Raw genomic sequence first — 27500 nt, 5'->3', positions numbered from 1 at the left:
ATTGTGAGAAAATGTATCTGAATTTATTCTATAGATTCAAGTTGGCGTTTTTATTGTAAAACAATACTTTCTTGTTTTGTCATTGAAACAATCTTACCTAAATCAGTGCAAAAGGACGGTTATTTATTTAAAAACTGTAAAGTAGTATATCAGCCAGACACCACCATATAATCTTTTTTTTTCTGGAAAATAATTAAAAAATCTTTTATATTTAAACAGCCAAGTCATTAAGAACATAAATTCTATGTCTGGCTTGCATTAGAATATTGGTAACATTGTCTTCATGCAAATAAGAAAACAGACGAGAAAAATAAACATCTTGACCGTGGCGGAAATGCGGTCATTAGCGGTCACAAAACGGTCCCCTTTTAACAGGACACAAGACGAGTCAGAAATCTCAATTGCCTCCCCTATCTTCCCCCTCCCCCTCCTCGTGTCCTCGATGCCTTCCTCGATCCTCACCCGGTTTTGTCTGGCCCTCAGGGACCCTCTTAATATTACTATTCCCTGCAGGCTTTTTATACCGAATATTATTTTTATCTTACATTAGTAAAATTCTCTCTCTCTCTCTCACTCTTTCTCTCTATAGAGCTCCATTTACACCCAGAGGATAAATCACTTTTCTTCGATTTGGTAATCCTTTATGGTCATAAATGTTCAACCATTTTCCACTTCAATAAATCATAACTCAATGTCATCAGCATAACAACATCGCAAAACTGCCACGCGCTTAGCAAAGGACAGCTTGTTAAACGCTGGAGGGTTGAGAAATCCTCCGCGCCCTTTTTATACCTAAAAGTCACTCTTGCACAGTTTATGGTTTTAGGGCATCGACGGGGTTTCCATTATCGCCCTTGCACTGTATCAAATAGTGTGTGGAGTGCACACATGTGATTCAAGCTACTGAGGATGTTGGGCAAGACGTCTTCTCGCTGCCCAGCATCTCATCTCGTCGCACTTCCGGGCTAGAGGGCAATACGCGACTTTCTAACCCACCCGCTAATGTTTTATGTTCTAGAGCTCCTCTCGTTTCTCCGTTACACCTCTCTTTTGGTGGAACTTGAACTATATCAGCAGATGATTTGGAAAATATTGATTTCCTTCTTTTAGCGTTACGTAAATTTATGGGGAATTGCTTCTTTGATTTCCATTAAATTGCAATATGGATCGTGTCTTTCTTGATTGGAAGGTGCGCCAGCTCTACGTGAGTTTGCTGGCCCCGCCCCTTGGCCAATCAAATTGCGTTGGGCGGAGTCACGGGTCATGACGTCAGGAAAACCATTTCTCAGAGCATGTCACGAGTGTCGGTGAGAATTCAACTCTTGTTTCTTATCAGACATAAATACCTCGATGATGATGATAGTGATGGAGGTGCGGATGACGCTCGTAGCTGCGTATGAATTGAGGAAATGGAAGTACGTAAGAACATTTATTGTTTCCAAGAAAGAAACCCAATTAATTGATTTTAAAGGGCACTTCTTATGAAATCAGGAAATAAATGCACCCAAACTCTTCTTTACACAGACCTTTAAATGCATATGTATAGTGAACTTTAAAAAAAGGCGTAGAGATTTAATGATTAGTCAAAAATGGGTGCGTATTGATTGGATCCCAATTAAACTCTTCCATTTACTCCTGATCCTTTCTCCTATTTTTTCTCCTCGCTCTCCACTTCTGTTTTGGTAAGCTCTTCCTATTTTTCTCCTGATAGAACTTGACCGTCGTGTGTCTCAGCTCGAGAACCCGCGGTAACCAGTTGCGCGTCAGATGCTGCGAGTCACATGCCGTTATCTCGGCTGTATCAGCCAGTACGGTCGAAAGCGACATATTTTCAAAGATATGAGCAATCCCAGACCGATTAGATATAGACTGCGATTGTTAGACGGTGATAGGTAACGGCCTGCTGTGATTGTTAGCTTGATTGCGAAGGGATGAACCAGTTGGTGTGGAGATACCAAGAGGCGGTTGGAAGGAGGGGGAGGGGCGATCAGGGAGAGAGAGAGAGAGAGAGAGAGAGAGAGAGAGAGAGAGAGAGAGATGATGTGTGCAGAGGTTGGGGTGGTATCAAAATGGCTTTGTCACATACGGCTAGGTGAAAGATCAGCGTTAGTATTAAGACGCTCATGAGTCAGATAAGAATATATATATATATATATATATATATATATATATATATATATATATATATATATATATATATATATATATATATATATATATATATATATATATATATATATATATATACATATATATATATATATATATATATATATATATATATATGTGTATATGTATATGTATTATTGAGTAAAGGACATAAGCATATATATAATGGATATGCATTATTTTATTACGAAGATATAGCGAGAATATAGGGCTTAAGAAAGAGGTCGTAATAATGAATAATTGATTGGAGAGATGACTGACTGAACAATGGAAGGCAATAGATGGAGCAAAGGGTAGTATTGCAATGCTTGCGAAATGAATGAAAACGCGCATGCAATAACCACTCAAATTTTTGAATAGTAGATTTAATGAATGCCAGGGAATTTTGATAATTTGATCTAATACTTATACAGACTTTTGTGCAGTTCAAATCAAGAATAGAGATAATTATCTTAATGACTTCAGTTATGTACACTTTGATCTCTTTTTGACAACATTTCTTCAATGAAATCTGGTTTCCAGAAATACTTTGGGTTTTATTATTGTTCTCGTATTTAATAGCAAAACGATACTTCTACGTCCTTTGGCTAATTAATCTGGTCTCTCTGCTTCATCCACTTTGGTTTTATCATCCTAAAAAGTCGTTTGGCTTCAAAATTTTAGTATATTTTAGTTTTTGGCAATGGTCTTAATTGAATCTATTTCTGTATCAATAGATTGTTAAATATCCGTAATGCTCTTAAAAACACTTTTTTGATTTTACTTTACACGATAAAATTAATGCTTGTAGGCTTGGCAAATACCCTTTATATTAACTGCACTTCTTACTTTTAATGTTTAATACTTATCCCCTTTAGTTTGCTGAAGACAAATTAAGATAAATTCAATATAATGAAAAATAGCTGAGCTGAAACATTTAAATTTATCATTATGTAGGGCACTAATCATAGCGATTTATTTGTGACTAGGTTCTTCAGAGAGGTAAAACAATTTGATGCCGAGTATTATGGAAAAGTATGAACGTGACAGAACTGGACTTATTAGATATGTAGTAAAATGCTTCAGATTCTCTTAATAGTTATTACTGAAATTGCGTTTTGACGTACGGGATGACAAGTGAGTTAAATTTCGTAGCTTGAGTGATGATATGCTGGACTGAATCTATTAGGATATGTAAATGTGCATTAAAGAATATGAATAATGTAAGCCTTCACACAGCAGTTTAGAAAAAAAGTTTTTTTTTTTTTTTTTTTTTTTTTTTTTTTTAACGGGAACCTCGTTAACAGTTGCGGAGAGAGTATTCGCTTTGTTCGATATCATATGTAATTGATTTGCGTAGTCTTATTCAAGGGTAGCCAGAGAAACTTATGACTTGTTCAGCCATTATGAATGAACCAATCTTGTGAAATACCTAGCTTATGAAATATCTGTCTCACTTAGTCGGTAACTGGTTTTGGTTCTTTAAGATTATTTAGTTAGTGAAAATGATGTTAGAAAACATTTTATAATAATAATGAAAACAATGAATGGAATACTTTATATAGGTGTATATTAAAAATACAAGGAAAATGAAAATATAGAGAATCCTGATTAGTTTCGTCATACTTTTTTCAAGAAGCAAGACGAAACCATTCAGGATTCACTGTTTTAAGTTTACTTGTGTTTTTTTTTTTTTTTTTTTATCCTAGCATCACATGTTTCCCTGTGAATTTTACATATATGTATATGTGGTTATAAATATATGTATATATATATATATATATATATATATATATATATATATATGTATATATATATGTATATATATATGTATATATATATATATATATATATATATATATATATATATCCCATACAGATGAAGATATAAAAACTTATGAAGATATGGAGAGATCTTTGAAAGAAACATAGGTCGCAGTTTACATCTGTTTTAGGTGATATCAATGCTAAAGTAGGTCAAAAGAAGCGAGCAGTAGGCACATGTTCAAAATCATGAAGACTTTTTTTTTTTTTTTTTTTTTTAAAGGAACACAAAAATGAACATGAAGAATCCCAATGAAAAAAGAAATAGATATTATTTTCAGTGAGAAAAGATATTCTAGTTAAAGATGCAATTGTAAGTGGTAAACAAGTTAAAGTCAAGCGACCATAGAATGGGGAGAACTGAAATGTGTCAATATCTAGGGAAAGAAAGAGAAAAGCTAATCTTGAGAAAGAAAATAAACACTCGTGTAATAAGAGAAAAAATCTGATGAATTTAGTTCAGCAATGCAAAATAGGTACTCCCAGCTACATGAAGAAATGGAAGCAAGTAAAGAAGAAATGAACAGTAATATAACAAAATGCGTATTGGAATCAGCACAAGAGATAGGTGTAAAAGTTCTTAAACGAGATCAAGGAAAACTATCAGGAAAGACCTTAAGTTTAATAACGAAAATATTGGAAGTTAAAGTGAAATCCAAAAGAGATGAAATAGAATTAGCAAAATCATTCAAAACAATAAATATATATATATATATATATATATATATATATATATATATATATATATATATATATATATATATATATATAAATAAACCCAAGACATTCGTAAACACAGTCAGACCAAAATTGAGGAAACACTAAAGAAAGGAAGAAGCATCAGGTTGATGAAAAGAAGACTTGGAGCAGGGCACCAACAGACATTTACTTGAAAGGATGAAAATGGAAATAATTCAGCATTAATATACTAATATGCATAAACCAAAAGTAAATAAACTCATTTACAATAGCTTGAAAAACTTGGACGACATCCAAATAAATATTAATAACACCTCTGACCCAATATCTAGTAAAGTCCGCCAATATCAGCCAGTCGTCTAGAAGCAGGATGCACTGGGAACTGGAAGCACGCATCCTTGAGGTCTATAATAATTATGAAGTCTAATGGTCTGATTTCTTGTCTGACTGCGGTTGAAGTGTCTATTTTTAACGGAGTCTATTGTACGAACTCATTCAACGCCGAGAGGTCTGTGACTGGTCTACAGCTTCCAGACCCCTTCTTGACAAGAAAGAGTCGACTGAAGTAGCCTTAGAACCAGTCATAGACCTCCGGAAAGCGTCCTTCTCTACCATGATCTGAACTTCTGTCCTTGGTGAACAGGACAAGATATCATGAATGCAAGACATCTCCCATCCAGAATCAAGCGTACCACCCCATAATGCAACTACCTCTTCCGCCTGGATTGTAGGTTTCCCCCCATTGGTGGTTTTATATGGAGATTGGCTCACCCTAGCGGGGACGTCGACCTTGCTTGTCTCTTGGTCTCGCATGTTCTTTGCCTCTCTTGCCTGAAATGGACACCTGAATGTTTGGGTGCTTAACCACAGTTTCAGTAGGACAAAATGATCCTTAGAAGGCTTTTAGGTCAGTCTCGCAACAGAGGAGGCTTTTTAACGACGGAAGCCTGAACTGCAGGTCGCTGGGATGTTACAGCTTGGTGGAGGAGCAGGTCTTGGCTCGCCTTCCTCCAGTTGTTAATTGGTGCCTGACATCCTCGAGAGGTAATAGAGATGAGTTTTTAATAGAGGCAATAAAAGAGGCAGATAATTTGTATACAATGCTCTACAATACTGTTATAAGAAATAACTTTGCCAATCGAAATAATGAAACATTTGAGGCGGTACCAAATATAGTAGTGGGAAAAGTAAAGAAAGCATTAAAAGTCATGAAAAGAGGCAAAAGAGCAGAAGATGACCTAACAATTGATTTAATAATAAAAGGAGGAGATTTCATAATATACCTATACCTACAGCGTGGAAAAACTTCATCATTATACTAATTCCCATAAGAGACCTGTAAAATTACCGCCCAATAAGTTTACTCTCGGTAATATATAAAATATTTACAAAGATCGTATTAGGCCGAATAGAAAGACACGTAAACTGTAATCAATCAAGAAAGCAGGCAGGTTTTAGAAGTGGGTATTCGACAACTGACCATATCCGTGTAATTAACCAGCTAATGGAAAATTCAAGAGTATGACTAACCACTATGTATGGCATTTATAAACTATGAGAAAGCTTTTTATTCTGTCGAAACTTTCTCAGTAATGAAAGCTCTTTAAAAACAAGGAATAGATAAATCTTGTGTTAGAACACTTGGAGATATATACTGTAAATAGGAACTGCAGCAATCCTAAAGCTACTTGAAGATAGAAAAAAAATTCCAATTGAGAAAGGAGTTAGATAGGGAAACCCATGTCTCCTAAATTATTCCCAGTGCACCTAGAAGAGATTTTTAAGAAAATAGATTGGGAAAATGTAGGAATTAATGTAATGGGGAATACCTTAACAACTTAAGATTTGCAGATGACACATTTCTGTTTGGTGATTCATGGTAGAAATTGGAAAAGATGATAGGAAATTTTAATAAAGAAAGCAGAAATGAATATGAGTAAAACTGTGATCATTTTCATTGAAAATGCAAAGATAAGAAACAAAAAGGGTTATGGTCGAACCTAGAGAATATTGATGAACATATGTACTTAGGACAGACAGTAATTTTTTTTGCAAGACATGAGAGCAAAATTAAAAGAATGGTAAACTTAGGGTTGAGAGTTTTGGTAAGCCAAATGTGATTATGAAAAGTAAAATGCCACTTTCTCTAAAAATAAAAGTATTTAATCAGAGGTCCTACTCTATTAACTTGTGCATCAGAAACTTGGAGTCTTACTAAAGCCTTAGATCATAAGCTAGTTACAACTCGAACATCTATGGAAAAAAAAATAATAATTGAAATGGCACTAAGCTGTAGAAAAAGAGTAACACGGATATGAGAGCACACTAAAGTAGAGGATATTCTAACAAGTAAGAAAAATAAATGGACATGAGCAGGACATAAAAAGAGAATAACAGGAAATCGATGATGAAAAAAAAAAACAATGGGTCCCTAGAGATTGCAAACGAAGTAGAGGAAGGAAGAGAAGAAGATGGATTTACGAGCTAAGAAAATTTGTGTATAGACTGGCATAGAAAGGCCATAAACAGCTGGAAGTGGACGGACATGTCTGATGATATATACATATATATATATATATATATATATATATATATATATATATATATATATATATATATATATATATATATATATATATACACACATACATACACACACACACACACACACATATATATATATATATATATATATATATATATGTATATGTGTATATATATATACAGTATATATATATATATATATATATATATATATATATATATATATATATGTATATATATATATATATATATATATATATATGTGTGTGTATATATATATATACAGTATATATATATATATATATATATATATATATATATATATATATATATATATATGATACCGTGCCAGGTGGTATATCTTATTAATCCATGTTTTCCAACGGTTATACTTGTATAAGGGGACAGGCAACTTGGTGGAGTAAAGAGAGCTTTGTGTGTGGAAGAAATGCCCCCCTAAATTTTGATGAAGTCACTGGCAGCAGGCTGACGGATTGGGTTTAAGGCGATGGACAAACTGTCTCTTTGGATTTTACTCCTGATGGCTGGCAGTTGATCTTACTAGAATTAGTATGGACCGGCAGGGGTCACTTGCCTTAGTTAGATAAGCACTGCACATCACAAGGAACTGGCTAACCTTTGATGTATTTAGCCAATGAATCTTATATGGATTCAGTCAGTCATGGAAAGAGAAGATAACAGAATGGCCCACGGTCCCGGGCGTAGCGGGGTGCTAAGAATCTCCCGGTTTATAAATACTAATGAAAAATTGAAAATAGGTAATTGGAATGTTAGAACCATGAATCAGATTGGGAAGTTACAGCAATTGGAGAGGGAATTTATGAAATATAGTTTGGATATCTTTGCCTTAAGTGAAACACATTATAAGGGGATTGGTAAGGAAATTTTAAACCAAGGGAATATATATATATATCTACCCAGGAAGATCAGATAGAATTGGAAAAGAATGGGTAGGAATAATGATGACACCAAGAGCAGAAAAGGCATTAACCGAGTGGAGAGCTGTAAATAGTAGATTGTTAATAGCAAAGTTCAAATCAAAGCAGTGCAATATCAGTATTATAGTTTGCCATGCCCCAACAAATGATTCCCCTGAAGAAAGGAAAGATGAATACCATAAAGAACTGCAGAGGGTAATAGATGAGATCCCTTAGAGAGATATGAAAATTGTGATTGGTGACTTCAATGTTAAAGTTGGAAGAAATAATCAAGGGATAGAGAATGTGATTGGTGTCGAGGGTCTTGGCGAAGTTGCAAATGAAAATGGAGCACATTTTACAAGTTTCTGTTCAGCAAAAAGTCTTGTCATTGGAGGTACTCTTTTTCAACACAAGAACATCCACAAGTATACATGGACTTCACCATGTGGTATTTACAAAAATCAGATAGATCACATTGCCATTAATAAAGAGAGAAGGAGAACTCTGAGAACCGTAAGAAGCTATAGAGGTGCTGATATTGGTAGTGATCACCAGCTCTTCATTGCCCCACTGAAATTAAAACTGAAAGCACCCAACAGAAAGATGGATAGAATACCTAGATTTGATACAACTAAGCTTTTCGAAAAATAGCATAGAGAAACATTTGCAATTGAATGTAGGAATCGGTTTGCAGTCATAGAAACTTTAAGAGACAAAGAACAGACAATTAATGAAGAATGGTGTGATATTAAGAACATGTATCAGTCAGTTGGTAGTGAAGTTTTGGGACACGCAGTTACAAGGAGAAAGCCATGGATATCAAATGATATTTGGGATACTATAAAAAGGAGACAGAGACAGAAATTGATTGTTGAGAGTTTTCGAGGAAGTAATGAAAATCACAAGGTAGAGCATGATAAGTATTCCAGTATGAGAGAGTGAGGTCAAAAGAAAATCCAGGAATGACTGGAGAGAATATTTAGACAGTGTAGATATATAAAATGTGAGACCGTTACATTAACTGACGTTAATATATTATCATACCTAAAGCAATGTATGATGTTTCCCATTTATTATGTTTCCCATTTATTATGTTTCCCATTTATTATATGTCTCATTTATTATATGTCTCTTGTAAATAAATACACCCCCTATGTATTCATATGTGTATATGCATCATATTACAATGGTATTATGCATAGATGTCTATTTCATTATTAAGTGTGGCAATGCCCCGAAGACATGGCAACAATGTACTTCCCAGCCTTGGGGCATCACACAGTGTGCTTGTATTTCGTTCGTCACCCAAGGCAGACGTATTTCCTGCCTGTTGTTATTTGATTCGTGTATTGCACCTTCTCAATAGAACTTATGTTAATTTCAAGATTGTGTTTCCTTCCCAACCTCCCAGGAACACCCCCAACATGGCGCAGTGAGTATTTTGTGAGAAGAGAGTGCTTTTACAAGTTTTCAAGCAACACAAGCCGCCATTACTCTCCCCGTGAATCTCCATGGATTTATTGTGCAGTTCATGTGCATTTAAGTGTAGTGTTCGTTGCCCATAGTGACTTATAAGTGGACCCTTTTAGTGCAGTGTGCCTTAGTGACTGTCGAGTGACCTTCTCATGTGCTGTGTCCCGTAATTAGCTACAAGAACCAGTTTAGCACATAATTTCACTTGACCGGCACACTGACACCTACCCACTTCGAACGCTTCCGGGCAACTGACCCTGACGTCACCGAGGGGAGTGACTACTGTTCGCCGAACAGACTCCTCCCCCTCCCTACCTGAACTGTACTGCTACACTTAGTATAATGTGCAGATATTCGTAAGAATTATATCATTTCTGAATATTGTGGAAAATTTAACTTTTATTTCTTACATATTCCTTCTAGATATGTTAATGTTTTTACAATAAACCATGTCGGAATCGGAATTTCACGAGGAATCTACTGATATACGAGAAGCAGAGGTAGAGGATGAATTTAATCCTAATGTTGAAGCTCTCGGTGGATTAATTGGGGAGGAAGTGTACCAGTTGCCACTGCCACTCACCCCACATTATACAACTCCTCCATCAGCTTCAGGAGCCGATTTTCTTCATTTCATCAAGTATCTTGAACAATGTCGAATACAAGAGGAATTTCGACGCAGAGAAGACGAACAACGTCGACAGGAAGAAAGTGCTCGCTTTACAGCGTTGTTGTCGAGGTTGCTTCCTGTTACCTCCCAACCTGATAGCACACATAGCCTTTCAATCAATACATCGTCTACATCGTCAGTACCTACTGTTTCATCTTCAAGTTCATCAGTAATACCTGCCCCTCAAAAAGCTATCACCCAGAACCCACCTCCCCTTCAAGCAGATGCCAGTTTTCAAGTTTTTTGAGAATGGAGACGTCGATGGGAAGGTTATTCTATCATGGTGGATTTATCCAAGTTACCTAGAGAGAAGCAACTTATTCAGCTTAGAATGTTCCTCACTCTTGAGATGCAGAGGATTTTGGAGCACACCCTGGATATTCCACCCAGCACAGACAAGACAGTAGAAGAGGTCTTAGATGAGCTGCAGGATCACGTGAAAAGTCTACGCAACGAAGCCCTACACCGAAGAGAACTCTTAAGTTGTAAGCAGTTTGAGGGAGAATCTTTTTCAGATTTTTACGTGCGACTTAAGCATATAGCTGAAGAGGTGGACGTCTGTCCGGGGAATTCATCAGTGTGTGAGGAAACTCAAATGAAGATGATAATTCTCATGGCTATCAGGGATGGAGAACTCGTCCAGAAACTCATCTCTCTTGATGCAACAGCTTCACTACAGGAGGTGGTCAATACTTGTCGCTCATATGAGGCGGCCAGGAAGGCTACTTCTGCCATTCGAGCACCAACCTCCCAGCTACGTGTTGTTTCAACATACAAGAAACAGAAAGGAGGTGGTAAAAATCATTCATCAACCCCACCACCCAAACCATCCACTCCCTGCCAGTGTTGTGCACGTAACCACCATTCTTCCGAAATTTGCCCAGCCCTAGAAAGCAGCTGCAAGAACTGCGGTCGACGAGGTCATTGGGACAGGACTCCAAAGTGCCCAGCCAACGCAGCACAGTGCCGAGTTTGTAACCGTGTGGGACATTACGATAAATACTGTAAGACAAAGAGAAATGACAGTACACAGTACACAGGGTGGCTCTTCAAGTAACAAAGCTACTCCATCATCAGGTAAATCAAAGGTCTTAAAGAAGTCCAGCTGTTGTCGAGTCGAAACTTTCGGCAAGTCGCCTAAGCCTGTCAGTGTTCTTCTAACATATGGAGATGTTACATCCCGAATTCAGATGTTACCCGACACAGGCGCCGAAGTCTCCGTGGTAGGACCCCAGCATCTTGACCTACTGAAGATACCTAGGAGTAGTTTGAAGCCATTTCCTACAACTGTAACTCTAACTGCCGACGGTTCAGCCATGACACCTGCTTTGGGTACCTTCCAAGCCACTCTTATGCTGGGTAAGCAGTCCTGTTCTGCAGTTATACAGGTCCATGAAGGTGTTCAAACTCCATTGTTGTCTTACAGCCACTGTAAGGAATTAGCAATTATTTTTCCTGACTTTCCCAAGCCAATATTGGAAGTTAAGCATGTCAAAAGATGCAAGGAATTGCCCCTCTCTGCTACCACATCCCCTACTGAGGCAAGAGAATTTTTTCTATGGGAGTTCAAGGATGTTCTCGTCACCAAAGAAGACCTTAAGACAACACCACTCCAGCAGATGACCGGTCCTCCAATGAGGATCCACCTCAAGGATGGTGCAGTACCCTTTGCTGTCCACACTTCACGCCAGATACCCTTTGCTTTCCGCGATCAAGTTAAGGAAGAACTTGCCTCCATGGTAACCCAAGGAATCATCAAGCCTGCCGGTGATGAACCTTCAGAATGGTGCCATCCACTCGTCGTAGTAGCTAAGGACTCAGGTGTCCGTATCACTGTTGACCTCACTAAGCTCAATAGCCAAGTGTCCCGACCAACCCACCCTTCTCCAACTCCGTTCGCTGCCATCCGTAGTGTTAATTCGAAGGCAAGGTATTTCACTACAGCAGATGCCTTATGTGGATATTGGCAGATGGCACTTGCTGAAGAGGACCAACACTTGACAACCTTCATTACACCGTACGGCCGTTTCAAGCATTGCAGAGGCCCAATGGGTTTTGCAGCCACAGGGGATGCCTTCTGTCTCCGCGGTGATATGGCTCTTCAAGGAATGCAGAACTGTGTAAAGGTCGTGGATGACATACTTCTTTCGGATGAAGATTACTTCACTCATCTTCAACAAATCTACGAGATGCATCTTCGATGCCGTAAATTCAGGATTACTCTCAACAGAGACAAGTTTGTGGTTGCTGCATCTCAAGTGTCCTTTTGTGGATATCAGCTCTCAGAAGAGGGTATAGCAGCTGATCCTGGCAAAGTCAGTGCAATCCAGGACTTTCCAACTCCGACCAATTTGACTGACCTTCGATCATTCATGGGTTTAGTGAACCAGTTGGCCGAATTTACCCCTGAGATTGCTGCTACAGCTCAGCCCCTACGACCTCTGATGAGCCCCAAGAGAGCATTCTTTTGGACTCCTGATCATGACGAGGCATTTCGTCGAGTTAAGGCTGCCTTGGTAAGCCCCCTAGTCCTTGCCTCGTTTGATCCTGCATTGCCGGTAATCCTCCAGACTGATGCCTCTCGCCTATATGGGATTGGATACGCCCTTCTACAGGACCATAGTAATGGCAGACTTCGTCTAGTTCAATGTGGCTCCCGCTTCCTCACAGGTGCCGAGTCCCGCTACGCTACTGTAGAGCTAGAATTGTTAGCTGTGGTCTGGGCTATGTCTAAGTGTAGATTGTATCTAGCTGGTCTTCAGCATTTTACCCTGATGACTGATCACCGGCCACTCATCCCAATTCTCAGTCATTATACACTTGATGCAGTGGAGAATCCTCGCCTTCAGCGTCTCAAGGAAAAGATTTCACCGTACCTATTCACAGCAGTGTGGCAAGCTGGAAAGCAGCTCATCATTCCAGATGCCTTTATCTCGAGCTCCAGTCAGTCAGCCTACTCCAGAAGATGATATCACTTGTGCTGATGTCGCAACACACGTCAGATATATCGTCAGTGTCAATGCTGTCATCGCCGAAGAAGATTCTACGCCCCAAGATGCAGATAGGACACTTCAGGAACTCCGAGCTGCAGCAAGAGCTGATTCATCGTATACCAGTCTTGTGAATTGTGTGACTTCAGGATTTCCATCAAGCCGTTATAACCAACACCAGTCGTTACTCCCTTTCTGGAAATTAAGGGAAAACCTCTCAACTGATGGTGATCTGGTTCTCTACGGAGCAAGAAATGTTGTCCCTGCTGTCCTCCGCCGTCGTACTCTCGCTCGTCTACATGATAGCCATCGAGGAGTGGAAGCCACAAAGCGACGTGCAAGACAGACTGTTTTTTGGCCGGGAATTGATTCAGACATCACCAGTACTGTCAGAGCTTGTGAATCATGCCAAATGTGTGTCAAGAAACACGTTGGCTGCCGTTCAACTGGGATTGGATTACAACGCCCTGGCTGAAGCCCAACGACAGGATCCAGAGTATCAAGCTTGTAGGACATCCTGCACGTCCCTCCGTTGGGAAGACTTTCCCCTCGAAGACTCCAACACCACCCTCCTCTGTGACGTCAGTACTGGTAGACCGCGACCTTGGATTCCTGCTCCCATGCGCCGACAGGTGTTTGATTTCATTCACGGCCTTTCATATCCCTCGTGCCGTTCTACTGCACAGCTGCTGAAGGCAAAGTTCATTTGGCACGGCATTTCTAAGGATGCTAAGGATTGGGTCCGCGCCTGTACTTCTTGCCAAACTTCCAAAGTACAACGACACACAGATTCAGGAGTGGGCACCTTTCCTCAACCTCAGCGTCGTTTCGCACACATTCACGTCGACGTTGTAGGCCCCCTACCCACATCACAAGGACATCGTTACCTGTTTACCGTCATCGACCGCTCCACTCGTTGGCCTGAAGCCATTCCCATGGAAACTGCAACGTCCGCCTCATGTACATCTGCCTTACTCTCTGGATGGATTTCAAGATTCGGTATCCCTGAGCATATTACTTCTGACAGGGGAACCACTTTCACCTCTCAATTGTGGACGTCATTAGCGAATCTCCTGGGCATCACCCTACATCAGACAACGGCCTACAACCCCGCTGCCAATGCGTTTTCATCGCACCCTCAAAGCAGCTTTGATGTCCCGCTGCAAGGATTGTAACTGGTTTACTCAGCTTCCCTGGGTCCTCCTGGGACTAAGGACCACTCCTAAAGACGCCCTCGACGTCTCGGCAGCTGAAATGGTGTATGGCGACCCGTTGGTCGTCCCTGCCGAATTTTTTCCTTCTACAACCTCCTCCGACGATCTCCAGCGCATACGTCACATCGTGGGAAAATTTACTCTGTGCCGCCAGACTTACAAGCCCCCAGCGAAGCATCACATACCAACGGACTTGCACTCTGCAACGCATGTCTTCCTGCGCAACGACACCAGCAAGCCACCACTAACGCCCCCTTACACGGGCCCTTTCCTTGTGATCCGACGCAGTCCGAAAGCATTCCTCCTAAACATTCGGGGCAAAGAAGACTGGGTCTCCATTGATCGTCTAAAACCTGCTTATCTTCTGCCAGATGACCCGCCTATAGTTCACCTCTCTAGATCAGGGCGCCCTATTTAACATGTGCAGTATGTCATTTTTAGGGGGGGAGCCATGTACCAACCGTGTTTCACACAATTGTACATAATTCCTTTTGTATATATTATGCTTGTATCTTCGCTCTTCCCTCGCACTAAAACGAACATGAAAATTCATGTCTGGTTTTTCCTCTTTAATATTGTCTGTCTTGTGAACTTGTTATGTCCTGTTGCCTTGAGGTTTTGTATATAAGGAGAGTGTTCTACAATAATATAACTCAGTCGTTTCCAACCTGCCTTTGAGTTCACAGCCTTACTCGGCGCCGTCACACTCCTCTCCTTTTAACAACCTTCCATTTCCATCTTTCACTGCCTCCTCAATTCTCGAACCACCCTTCCTTACTCTCTTCACTTCTTTCCAAAACTTCTTTTTATTCTCTTCATATGAACGACCCAAATCCTGACCTCACCTCAGGTCAGCCGCCCTCTTTGCCTCGGTTACCTTGCGCTTTACTCCCACATCTTTCGCTCTATGCTCTATATATTTCATACTTCTCTACACTATTACTCTGCAGCCATTCTTCAAATGCCCTCTTTTTCTCTTCCACTTTTACCTTCACTCCTTCATTTCGCCATTCACTGTCCTTCCTCATGTTGCCTCCAACAAACTTCTTGCCACACACATTACTTGCAATCCCAACAAAATTTTCTTTTACTAACTTCCACTCCTCTAAATTACCAGTTTCTCTTACTTTCACTCTGTCATATGCCATTTTCAACCTTTCTTGATATTCACTATTTATCCCCGGTTTTTGTAGCTCTTCAACCTTCACTAGCTCCCTTTTACATCCCCCACTCTATTCCCCCACTCTTTTGCTACAATTAATTTTCCTTCCACCAAATATGATCAGACATACCGTTAGCCATACCCCTAAACACGTGCATGTCTTTCAATCTTCCAAACGTTCTTTTAATTATCAACACATAATCCATTAATGTCCTTTCTACCACTCTTCCATTTGCCGCTCTTACCCATGTATACTTGTTTTTATCTTTCTTTTTGAAAAAGCTAGAACTTATCACCATCTCTTGCTCAACACACTTATCTACCAGTCTCTCACCATTCTAATTTTCACCTTGTACGCCATACTTCCCAATGACACCTTCTACCTCTCTAGCGCTTCTTGTCAGGGCCTACTGACCTAGATCTATGATATATGATACTGATTCGTTCCAGATCTTAGCGAAGGCTAGGAGCCTCTTCCTTTCCCATGTGATGGAAAGTGGTGAGGGAATTATAACAGTAGTTTAAATTGGTCGGTAACTAGAAAGCGCAAGACTGTAAGGTCCGTGTAATCTCAAAACAACAACAGCTATTGCATTATCTGGTTACTATGCTGTTTCCTTTTTAGGCCATTCTAATGTATTCTAATCAAATATATAGCAGCCCATCGTTACTGATGACGAGATTTGAAGTTCCATAATATATGCAATAAAGTTATTATTGAGGAGATGGACAGATTGAAAAGGATTGAAACCAGAACATCATCTTATCCCTCCGCCAGTTACAGAACGAAAGACGAGGATTCAAAGCCACCAATACTGGCCTTTGCTTCTGCATTAGAATGAAAGAGGTGAAGTATTTTGAGAAATTTCATAGGAACCCCCTATTTTGAAAATTTCTTTTATAGGACCTCGCTGGGCACGGTGTATAGGCCTTGGTAAGGTCATTAAAGTCTGTATTTTGATCTTAGCATTTTCCCGTAAGGACGTTAAACTTGACACTAAAAACAGTGAAACAATTCTTTGCTGTTCACTTCTACACACAACACAACCACATACACACATACACATATACTTATATATATATATATATATATATATATATATATATATATATATATATATATATATATATATATATATATATATATATATATACTTTATATGTGTATGTGTATGTAATACAATACATACACAGACTCATATACAGTATATGTATGTTTATTATTTTCAATAATAAGCTCTTTCTTCTCAGTGAAATAGCGCAAGGATAACAAAAGCCATTGCTCCATAACAGTAAAATCTTCCTAAAAGTTAGTTATTTCTGCAGCATTTTGAAACCCCCTACGAGTACATACCCTTCGATATTCAAATCCAACTTTCATGCTCTATTGTATTTTCTAGATATTGAGGTCCGTCCTTTCCTGTACATCTTTTCCAACATGTACCCAACCCTTTTAAGGCCTTCCTCGTCTCTACCTTCCATGACTTCTGAATTACATACTCTGTTCGTTAACATAATGTCGTCAATTATTTCTCCATGATTGAATCACATTAAAAAGACTGGTCCATCCTCTTGCCTATGCTACTTATCTTACTTCTTCTGTGTAGCTGTTTCTCACCCTATCAATTTTTTTTATACAACTTACAGTATACAATAAGCAAACAGTTCATCTCAATAAATTCAACATATTCTTATCCTTTGTATTCATGATATTTACTTTATTTTCATAAAGGAGAGTTAGATAATCCCTTAATACATTCCGCATACAACTCTAGACACTTGTCAATTTTTTCAGATATCCTTCTAACTTTATTACCTCTCCAATTCTGACTCACCTCAACTCTCGTCGAGCCATCATTTGTTATATTCCTTCTCAATCAATCAGTCCACACTTTCATCCATTATTATATTTACTTCGTTTCCATTTATACTCATAAGCTTACTTTTATCTCACATTTATTATCAACGTTCTCTTGTTCCAGACACTCAAGACTCTCTTTCCACTTTCCGCATTTTTTCTTCAGTGTTTTCAATCAGCAAAGTATCATCTGCAAACATCAACCATTCCACATTTCATACGAAACTATATTTTATTTTATTCAAAACCTTTGTGCTTACATCCATCGTCCCTTTTCTGACCTATTACATCACTCCATGTATAGGTATGATGAACGAACATCAACTGAAACTCAATACATTCTTGTGGCAGACTAATGTTCACATTAAACCGGGCACTCTCCTGTATGCGTACTCTTAACACGCCCTTCAGTCCATCATAAAAACTTTTGATTGGACTCAACAACCTAATGTCTACCTAAAGCATGCATCTTCAACACTCAACATTGTCAACACCCATCACACTGCTTGCCTATCGAGTTTACCATAAGCTTTTTCTAGATCCATGTACAGTACTATGAACATAAAACTTGCATAGTCAGTACTTTAACCTCAAACACTCTTATCCTTTCCATACACCTTCCTTGGTATATTCAATCATTTTATTCTCCCAAGTTTTGAATTTTATTTTCCTGTCTAGTATTTAACAAGTGACTTTCATGTTAACTTATTTGACAAAAACTTTTGATCTATTAAATTCCTTTTCCTGATCTGAATGTTAGTTCTTTGTATATACTGTTAATATTTTTCAAAATTTGGCCCATTTCTTGAATTCTTATCTTTCCTTAGCATACTGTTCACTATATGATACTAGGTATGCATTTTTAATTTCTAAATCTTTCATACGGGTCAATCCTTATGCTGTATTCTCGCATTCCTACTCTGACCTAATTATCGCAGGATCTTACTAAGAAAAGAGTTCAATCGGTGTACTTTCAGAAGTTTACTATTTGTGCAAGTTCTTTTCTGTTAGGAAGTCTGACATGTTTAATTTAAAAATTGCCATGTATCCTATCTTTTTAACATTGTTATTAATCTTATATATGTAGGTTTTTTGTCTTATGTTAGATATTCCATTATATACTAGGTTATTTTCCTTTCAAGGATGGTTTTCTGTTGGAGCTTGTATCATTTAGCTTTTCCAACTATGTTCTAGCCTGATTAGTGATATATATATATACTGTATAGGTATATTTTTATTATTATTATTATTATTATTATTATTATTATTATTGCTTGCTAAGTTATAACCCTAGTTGGAAAAGCAGGATGCTATAAGCCCAGGGGCTTCAACAGGGGAAATAGCCCAGTGAGGAAAGGAAACAAGAAAAAATTGAATATGTTAACCACAGTAACAATATTCAAATAAAACTTCCTATATAAACTATAAAAGCTTTACCAAAATAAAATTAATAGAAATAAGATAGAATAGTGAGCCCAAGTGTACCCTCAAGCAAGAGATCTCTAACCCAAGACAATGGAAGACCATGGTACAGAGGCTGTGGCACTACCCAAGACTAGAGAACAATGGTTTGAGTTCGGAGTGTCCTTCTCCTAGAAGAGCCGCTTATCATAGCTTAAGAGTCTCTTCTACCTTTACCAAGAAGAAAATGACCACTGAACAATTACAGTGCAGTAGTTAACCCCTTGAGAGGAGAAGAATTGTTTGGTACGCTCAGTGTTGTCAGGTGTATGAGGACAGAGGAGAATGTGTAAAGAATAAGCCAGACTATTCGGTGTATGTGTAGGCAAAGGGAAAATGAACCGTAACCAGAGAGAAGGATTCTATGTAGTACTGTCTGGCCAGTCATAGGACCACATAGCTCTGTAGCGGTAGTATCTTAATGGGTGGCTGGTGCCCTTGCCAACCAACTACCTTTCATATATATATATATATATATATATATATATATATATATATATATATATATATATATATATATATATATATATATATATATATATATATATATATATATATATATATGTTTGTGTGTGTATGTTCGTTTATGTGTATCCTGCAGTTATGTAAATATACCACATGAAAATTGGAATCAACATATGTAATTATATCATGTTATAACATATGCATGGGATGAAATATATGTGTACCTACATACATACATGCAGAAGTAGATTAATTATAAGTTTATAATTGTATTTAAGATAGCAGTAGAATTTGTGATAATCAGAATCGTCGATTAGCAAGGTTTCTGTTGTTTGAACTATGCATGAAGGCATTCTTTTCTTGAGATTGTCAGTTTATTATCAATTAAGACATTCCTTGTTATCTGGCTTTTTTATTGACGACCATTCTGTCATCAATGCAAAATTAAGTCTGAAGTAGTGTTAATGCCTGGAAAGTTTGAATTCCAGACTGGAGTTTAAAAGAAAAATAATTGCCCAGGTCTCATTTAAGTTAATTACTATTCTGTTTATCTTCACAAAACAAAATTTAATAGCTTAATAAACCAATAAATCATAGGTAAAACCCACGTTAATCATAGCGTAATATGTACCTTTTTATTTCCACTTAGATTTAACAATTAAGATACTTGTGTTTGCTGTTTTTCGTTTTGCTCAGGACCTACTTTAAATCCAATATGCTTTCTGTTTTCTTGAAGGAGAACATTACAAAGTCGTATATTTAATAATGATATTGTAAATAGCCAGTATCTTGATTTCTTAGAAAGTATGATGAATAAGACAGAGTTCTGTTAAGATCTTACGTCTGCAATCTTAAGTAGATTACACGAAACGAATCCAGTGCAATTCCAGTAAGACAATGAGCCATACATATGGTTTTCCTTTTGGTTTAAAGGTTTAAAGTTTAAAGGCCCTCATGAATGTCAGAGGCAAGGGACAGTGATAATGTCCTAGCTAGCAGGACAATCCATAGAGATCAGCACCCTAGCTAAGACCAAGGAGGGCCAGAAAATGGCTGCTGATGACTCGGCAGATAGACCTAGAATCTGCTCCACGTTGGGGATCCTTCCATTATAAAGATGGTAAGGTTGGAGACACTACAAAAGACTATCGAGCTTGAGCGGTACTCGAACCCATGTCCGGTGATCGCCAAGCAGGGACGTTTCCAATAGGACACCGCAATTGAAGACAACTGATATGGCTTTAGTCATTGCACTATTGACCTTGAACTTTACATTGGTATCATATTTACCAAGGATTGTTTATTTTCAATTCTCTATTTTATTATTGTTATTTTTTTTAGATCAGATGTTAGATGTCATACGCATTTTCCAGGTCGAACAAAGACCTTTATGTCATGGTTAAAACTATCTTCCATTTAGACATGTTTATAATAATGCTAGTGATAACAATATTAATAATAATATTACAATTGTTTTAAAGACATTAAAGACTCGTTCCATGTAGAACCCGTGCATGACCTCATCCGGTAACGCAATGACATTGTATTTCACGCATGGCTACATGCCAACGTCATTTCGGTGTTTCAAAATCCTCCCAGTAGTTGCTTTCTCCTTTTTCGCTTACTCGCATACTTTGCCTCCGCCCCCGCAGCCTTTTTATTCATCTTGCTTTTCAATCCCTTTCAACTTTTACTTCCTAGTACAACTTCTGGGGTTTCCCCCAGTTGCGCCTCGGCAACAGCGCCGTGCCACTATGCCCTAAAATCCATTGATCAAAAATTGAATCTTGTTTCCTTTCCCTTTTTGTAATATGTTTTCTTTTGTTTTTCGGACGATGAACCTCAGGATTTGTATAGACCATTTGATGTCGGTCTTTCTTTTAATTAATTCCGCCACATGCCCCCGAGGCTAATGCAGGTGGAGCATTTGAACTCTTGTCTCCTGCCAAGGCAAACTGGTCCTCGCACTGTGTCTAAATAAGGAATGGAATCGCGTATCGTATCGCCTAAAGCATATGGTCTTCGGGGTCCGCATTAAGATATTTTCTGTGACTTATATCCTATTCTGAAATCTCTCCGATTTTAATTTAGTCAGAGATATTCGAGGTATTCCTATTGATAGCTCTTTTTTTTATTAGTGTTAGTTCATAGAGAATACTGTAAACCCAGAAATATAGGAATTTATATTAAAAGGTAGTATTGCTTTTACGCAGTTTGATTTATAAAGTAAAAAGTATTCCTTTGAATGATGAAGTTTTATTTCTTGAAGCAATGATATAAGGGTCTAATCATGGCTGTGTTCATGGCTGGGTTCTTGGTGTAATCTTTACTTTCATTTTCATCTCTGTTATTGTTCCTTTGACTAAGCGGCGTGAACAGATAAACTGCAGTTCAGCCGATTAAGTTTGCTTCCAATTATCTGATACTTTTTGAAGTATGCAACGCTAAGAAATTCTGTAAACTGGAACCTAGACACATTTTTGCAAAAGTGTCAGTTAATCTGGCCTTAGAATAACTAATATAAATTTAGCATCACGCCTTGTGTTTTCTTCGGAAATGGGAAGTTCGTTTACAATATTATCACAAATATAAAGTTCAATCATTTTTAGTGAATTCAATCATTGCATGTGTTTTTACGAGCTTATTTCGCCAAAATAGAACCCCATTTTACTCTCCATCTTTTACAGTGAACCTGAAGCTTGACCTTAGACAATCTTAAAAAATTTGTGATATTTGCTGCCGGGAATTTTATTATGGACTGGTCATTTCTTTACCATCTTGGGATGTTAAGGTCTCCATGACATGACTTGCTGGGATACATGATGTAATCGCTATTACAAAAGACTGAATTTTCTTTGTTTTTATTCATTGTTTTTTTCCCATTACATTTCAAGAAATCTCCAATGAATACTTATCGATTTGTGTCAATATGCCTTTGTTTATTTCATTCTGTGTAGAATGAAATATATGCAGTTCAGTACTGTATAGTTATTACTTTACATTTAAACACAAATCTACGGTAGTGTTTCCACGTTTAGACATTGTCGTGTAACCCAGGTCAGCTTTTCCCAAGACTGGACACTGCATAATTATGAAAATAAGAATATCTCTGCCCAAGTTTCGGGGCATAACTTAACGTTTCCTGAGGTGTACATTTCATCTCGTCACTCTTTTATATTACCATTATTTTACCGTATGGTAATATTAATATTAATAATAATGATAATAATAATATTATTATTATTATTAATTGCCAAGCTACAACCCTAGTTGGAAAAGCAGTATGCTAAATACAGAAAATGCTCGAATACCTGTGTATGTGCGTATCATCAAGAACAACCTTCCTCCCCCCCAAATATATATATATATATATATATATATATATATATATATATATATATATACATATATATATATATATATATATATATGTATATATATTATATATATATGAATATATATATATATATATATATATATATATATATATATATATATATATATATATATATGTATATGTATACATATATATATATATATATATATATATATATATATATATATATGCATATCAAAGTTTTAGGAGAGAAGACGTAGTCAAAACTGTTATAGAACTGATATTTGTATACAGGATTTTAGCAAGATGACCTCCTGCTGGTAACTGGCTCCTCTTTTATAGTTTCAAATGATCATAATAAAAGTCAACTCTTGTTAATGATTTTTCTATGTGTTTCTTTGGCAAGTTTTCGTCATTTATAAGGTCAGATTGATATAAATATTTTATATAACAAATCAGTAGAGTTTTGCATCAATAGAAAATAAAGTGATTAAACATCATTAATCGATCGATCGATTTTCATGAATAAAATGCTGAAATATTTTGGCAAGTATAATGAATTCCGCCTGAAGTATTATAAGAAATTCTTTTGTATTCACACGACGAGATAAGTATTTTATACGTAAGCGGATTGGGACAGCAATAATTTCTTATCTAATTCTAAGCATTGAAAAAAAAAAAAAAGGAATATGTTGGGAAAAGAAAGCGATGGATGTCTGTCAGAACATGATGTGAATCAGGAAATAAACAGAAGCAAGTCCTTTTTGCTGTATTCGGTAATGATATTTTTAGAACCAGTTAATACTTTATGATAGGTTGGCGTAAGTATTATATTATGAAGGTTGTTGGTGCATATATTAACCTACCGTTTTCTTTAAAATCGTTTGAATGTTATTCTCTTGCTTGGTTTTAGAGTAATTGTCAGTATGATTTAAAAGGATTGATATCTTTTATTTGTTTTTCAATCCTGCAGAATTATTTTGTTTCAGGGATTAATATTTAGAAATTTATTTATGTTGTTTCAGGGGTTAATATTTAGAAATTAATTTATTATGTTGTCTCTCCTAAGATATTTAACTATTATTAGTATAACTGCTAAAATGAACAATATAAATATTTTGTCATTCTATAGAATATAGATCATGGTAGTAAAAGCTGTAAATGAATTTTTCAACTTAAAATCTCACATACTGCCGTTAAATTGGTCTGGTTGGTTTGCATTTGCTACAATGTTTCAAAGGGTTTATGTGTAATCATGAATTGTAAAACAAGATTTGAATGATGATATTGTTTTGGTTGTAACTTTCGTTATTGGAAATTAATAGAGTGATTTATGATAGAACATTGTATGAATAGAATGTTTTTACACAAAATCGTATATAAAAAATGTCGCGAGAATTAAACGTAGTAGTATGATTATCTCGTTTAGAACAACAACGCCTTTTTTTTATACAGGTTGACTCTCTAAGTAAGAAAACATCTGGAGGTCTAGTTGAAATACAGGAGGTCTTGATAAAATAAAAATAAAAGTCCTTTGCTTACTTATTTCGTGTGCAAAGACCTTAAACTATGTGAATAAAGAAATTTTAACCTGAAAGGATCAAAAGGCAACATGAATTCGCGATTTAAAAAATCCAAAGAATGATTATTTGGTAGTAATTCCTTGATGATTCGATAAGTTCGAAGAGGATTGAGCAATGGTATGGACACTTATAATGAAATGCGCCTCTCTTCAAAAGAAAGTACAAGGCAGAGATGGAAATTACACAGTATATATGACAAGAATTTGCAGTAACAAGCTTAGTTCATAGTTGCAAACGAAGAAAAGCGTCTTATTGTGACAAATACCAGAGTGAGGCTGATGATGATTAAGGAAATCGGAAGCAAGCACTATAGGCCCGCAACAATGGACGAGCAATATTGCAAAGGGCGTTGCATAGTTCCACCTGATTGCAAGGCTCACGTTAAAGAAGATGGACTAACTAATTGAATCTTTCATAACAGCGTTGCAACCCAGCACGGAAGGCAGGTGCAAGCCTCTTAATCAGGATAAATATGTTGTGCTTTTTATAGGTGCTAAGGTTTGAGTAGATAAATTTGATGATGCCACCAAGATCTTTATCTGTAAGATGAATGCGGATAGTTAAGCCCATTATACAATATTGTTGATTCGTTACGCGTTGGGAACACCTGTAAGAGTCTACAAGTTCCATGGCACTTAAGGAAAGGTGATATATGGTACTTTCATCCCATTATTTTATCTTGGCTTTATTACATAAGGATACGTGATAAATGGGAAATTGTTTTACTGGTGTCATTATAGTAAAACAAATGAAAGAGAGCAATGAGAAATAAACCTGAAATGCAGATTATCATAGATTGCATTTTTTTAAAATTGCAGCACTCATTAGCAGAAAGTTGGGTTTTATGGGCTAATAACTATTTCGATATAATTTCATCTGAACTTCTTAAATTGGCAGAGAATGCAGTTGTGGAATATTGCATGACTGTCATATTACCTTTCAACACGCAGAAAGTGACTGTCTTCATTATTGGGTTTTTTTTTTTTTTCTTGCAACGGCCGTCCTGCATAATCATGATAAAAATGTTCTATGTAAAATGACACGTGTTTCTGTAGTGTTTGACTCACTATGAATATAATGTGGAATTTGGGTAAGAATTGTTTTTTCTTGTTAAAATCACGTAGAATTCTGTCACCTTGGGATTTGTATAGCGATGTCGAGAGAGAGAGAGAGAGAGAGAGAGAGAGAGAGAGAGAGAGAGAGAGAGAGAGAGAGAGATTTTCTGGTCGTCCGAAAGGGAATCTGATTTGTGTAATTCGGTGGATTCTTGGTTAGATGTCACCAATATAAAAATTCTGATTAAGTGTGATATCATGTTGGAACTTGAATAGCATGAAGGTCATAGAAAAGATAAGTAATAAAATAGGATTGAAATATAATCTTCAAAGGATCATATATAGAATTTTTGGGAGTAACAGATCAGCTGTTTAGTTGAAACTTTTGAGTCGCAAACGATTTGTTCGCTAACATAGTCTTAACCAAACTCGATATATAATAATTCAGATGACTTGGTTGTCTTTCTAGTCTCTTTGTATTGAGAGTCAAATATTAGTAAAACCTTTTGAAATGGATGACCATTAGTACACCAAGTGAATAGGAACTTCCTGTGATTAATTTATATTAATTTTCGTATTGTATTAAAAATCAGAAAAAAAATTGTTAACCTTTTGTCATAAGCGCAAAGGAGTCGAGAAAAGATTGATCTTGAGGACTGCAAATTAAAATCGAAGGTTCTTCCCTGGCAGGTTTTTATTTGACGTAAAATTTGGTGTAGTAGGTGATCTTCAGACATACGGATCGTGTGAACAAGCTACTGTAGTTAGCGTTTGCTTAGTCTTCTCTATATTTCTGCATCCGTTCGTTCTAAAATCCGTATTGAGTTGAATTTGATCTTTTCAGGTAAGGCCCATAATTTGCTGCAAACAGGAAATATGACAATGTTTAATTTACATTAGATGACGTCGATATAGGATCCAGGCCTCTGTACCAAAGAGATGTGAGGTACCTAATACTTTATATACTTGGATTTTAGCAGTCAGATTCAGGTATTGTTCTGAAGTAAAAAATGGTCCTCAACTTACCAGAAGTAGTCTACGTGAAACCGTATTTATTATCTCCACCATATCGTCGGTCTCATTAGCGAATGAAACAATGCTACCAAGGTATTTGTAAAATGCACCACCCGCAGCTCTCATTTAATTTAGTTCAGTTCGTTGTGCTGTGACTCCTGTTTTACTTGTATTTATTTATAAACCAAATGGTTTAGCCCATCCGTCGAGATTGTGCAGTGCTTATAGGCAACAAGCGAGAGTTGAGACACCAGTAATGAACAGTATTCTTGTGACTATGTCCTAATGATAAGGAACCACAACTCCCGAAGCCCCAAAGAACACCAATCTTGTAAATATCAACTACCAGGGACTATATATATAAGAATACAAATAGGGCAGTATGAAGTAGCATCACAATATTCCATGGTTATAAAGGAATTTTATGTTCTTGTTTTTATTCTTTAATTAAACATAGGAATTTGGTGAACTTTAGGATTCAAAGATAATTATGTCATCTGTAATTTTGTCTCCCTAGACAGTGAATAGCTTGCAATATTGTTTCTAAACGTTGAGAAAATGTTATGTAGGACCAATGAAGCCTTATATTGTGACTTTTTATGTAAGAAGCAGCTTCAAGACATCACTTCTATCAAAAAAGCATAGGGATGATCATTTACTCGCTAAACATTTTACATTTCTTTTTTACGAATAAACGAAACTATAAAAAGGGGTTATTAGAATTACATTCCAAACATGAACTCTCTTACTGAGCTTCTGATTTAATCGGTAACCGAGGTGCTTTAGAAAAATTGGGTTAGAATTATAATGGCAATTGTTCTGAGAAATGAATTAATTTGTTTAGAAAAGGAACAGACTTCTTGATTTGATAAGTGCAATGAATACAATTGCATGAAAGTTTCCTTTCTTTTATTAGCAATATTTGTTGTCACCTATATGTATTTACGAGAGTTGTTGTTTGAAATGGTTTTAAACCTATATACATGTCGTAGATGGTAAGAATAGCTGCTTTATTATATTGTTTTTACAAGTGGGTTAATCTTGGTAGTGATTTTCATGATT

At 36.8% G+C, this 27500-nt stretch overlaps 1 protein-coding gene and 1 long non-coding RNA gene across 3 annotated transcripts in view; one reads left to right on the top strand and one right to left on the bottom strand.

Annotated features, from left to right (window-relative positions):
* The window catches only part of LOC137627303 (uncharacterized), a 44608-nt gene extending 43628 nt beyond the window's left edge, over positions 1-980 (bottom strand). The window contains exon 1 of the mRNA XM_068358388.1: positions 793-980. The gene's annotated coding sequence lies outside the window, so the exon portion shown is untranslated. The remainder of the gene's footprint in view (positions 1-792) is intronic.
* LOC137627326 (uncharacterized) overlaps positions 1-27500 on the top strand; it is a 700057-nt gene that overhangs the window by 410928 nt on the left and 261629 nt on the right. The gene's annotated exons all lie outside the window — the stretch shown is intronic.

This window comes from Palaemon carinicauda, chromosome 2 (assembly GCF_036898095.1).
Source record: "Palaemon carinicauda isolate YSFRI2023 chromosome 2, ASM3689809v2, whole genome shotgun sequence".
Taxonomy (NCBI): Eukaryota; Metazoa; Arthropoda; class Malacostraca; order Decapoda; family Palaemonidae; genus Palaemon; species Palaemon carinicauda.
This window is presented reverse-complemented; position numbering and strand designations above follow the sequence as displayed.